We start from the raw sequence: 1,594 nt of genomic DNA, 5'->3' as shown, positions 1-1,594 counted from the left end.
AGAAAGTTGCCCAGGGTTAAAAGGATTGCTCTTTTTAAGAAATGACTCTGCTAGTGTCCCTGCAAAGGCATTTGGGACCCAAAAGAGGTGTCCAGAGGTTTCTGGTGCTTCTTCGGCCATGAGTTCCAGGTCTCCCCTTTGAGGCATATCTGGATTAGAAAAGCTGAATGACCACAAATATAAAGTCAACTCATTCCACATTTTGAATAATCCAGATGCATAGCATTATCTAGATACAAGCTTTGGAGCCATGCAGTTAGTGGCTTCTTACTAGCTGTGTGACCTTAGGTAGATTACTTAACCTCTCTGAGCCTCAGTGTCCTCAGCTATAAAATAAGACTCAGAAATGATACCTCCCCAGAGAGTTGTTTGAGAGTAAACTAGACTGTGTGTGCAAATTCTTAGCACACAACCTGGTACAACAGGCCAAGGGGAGGGATAGTGTTGAGTTTCTCACATGATCCTAAATACACCAAATATTTTTTAAATTTTATTTTCTTGAAGAATAGTTGATTTACAATGTTGTGTCAATTTCTGCTGTACAGCAAAGTGAATCAGTTATACATATACATACATTCTTTTTCATATTCTTTTCCATTATGGTTTATCACAGGATATTGAATATAGTTCTCTGCGCTATACAGTAGGATCTTATTGTTTATCCATTCTATATATAATAGTTTGCATCTGCTAATCCCAATCTCCCAGTCTATCCCTCCCCCACCCTTGGCAACCACAAGTCTGTTCTCTATATCTGCGAGTCTGTCTCTGTTTCGTAGATAAGTTCATTTGTGTCATATTTTTAATATTTATTTATTTATTTTGGCTGCACCAGGTCTCAGTTGCAGCATGTGAACTCTTGGTTGTGGCATGCATACAGGATCCAGTTCCCCGACCAGGGATAGAACCCAGGCCCCCTGTATTGCGAGCGCAGTCTTACCCACTGGACCACCAGGAAGTCTTATGTGTCATATTTTAGGTTCCACATATAAGTGATTTCATATGGTATTTGTCTTTTTCTGACTGACTTCATTTAGTATGATATTCTCTAGGTCCATCAATGTTGCTGTAAATGGCATTATTTCATTATTTTTATGGCTGAGTAGTATTCCGCTGTATATATGTACCACATCTTTTTTTACTTAAGTATCTATTAGTTAGGCTGCTCTGGGTCTTAGCTGCAGCTTGCAGACTCTTAGTTGTGGCATGCAGACTTCTTAGTTGCGGCATGTGGACTCTTAGTTGTGGCATGCAACTTAGGGACTCTAGTTCCCCGACCAGGGATCGAACCTGGGCCCCCTGTATTGCGAGCTCAGAGTCTTACCCACTGGACCACCAGGGAAGTCCCTGTACCACATCTTCTTTCTCCATTCATCTGTCAATAGGCATTTAAGTTGTTTCCATGTCTTGGCTGTTGTAAATAGTGCTGCTGTGAACACTGGGGTGCATGTATCTTTTAAAATTATAGTTTTGTTGGGATATATGCCCAGGAGTGGGACTGCTGGATCATTCTATTTTTAGCTTTTTGAGGAACCTCCATACTGTTCTCCATAGTGACTGCACCAACTTACATTCCCACCAACAGGGTAGAAGG

General features: G+C 41.0%; 1 non-coding gene across 1 annotated transcript; it reads right to left on the bottom strand.

The window, feature by feature from the left end:
- Positions 1-1,269: 1,269 nt before the first annotated feature.
- On the bottom strand, positions 1,270-1,342 carry TRNAA-CGC (transfer RNA alanine (anticodon CGC)). Its single transcript has one exon. It is a non-coding gene; the product is annotated as a tRNA-Ala (tRNA).
- Positions 1,343-1,594: the final 252 nt, after the last annotated feature.

The sequence above is a fragment of the Lipotes vexillifer genome, unplaced genomic scaffold (genome assembly GCF_000442215.2).
Source record: "Lipotes vexillifer unplaced genomic scaffold, Lipotes_vexillifer_v1.1 scaffold216, whole genome shotgun sequence".
Taxonomy (NCBI): Eukaryota; Metazoa; Chordata; class Mammalia; order Artiodactyla; family Lipotidae; genus Lipotes; species Lipotes vexillifer.
The sequence above is the reverse complement of the archived record's forward strand: the minus strand, read 5'-3'. Positions and strand labels throughout refer to the sequence as shown.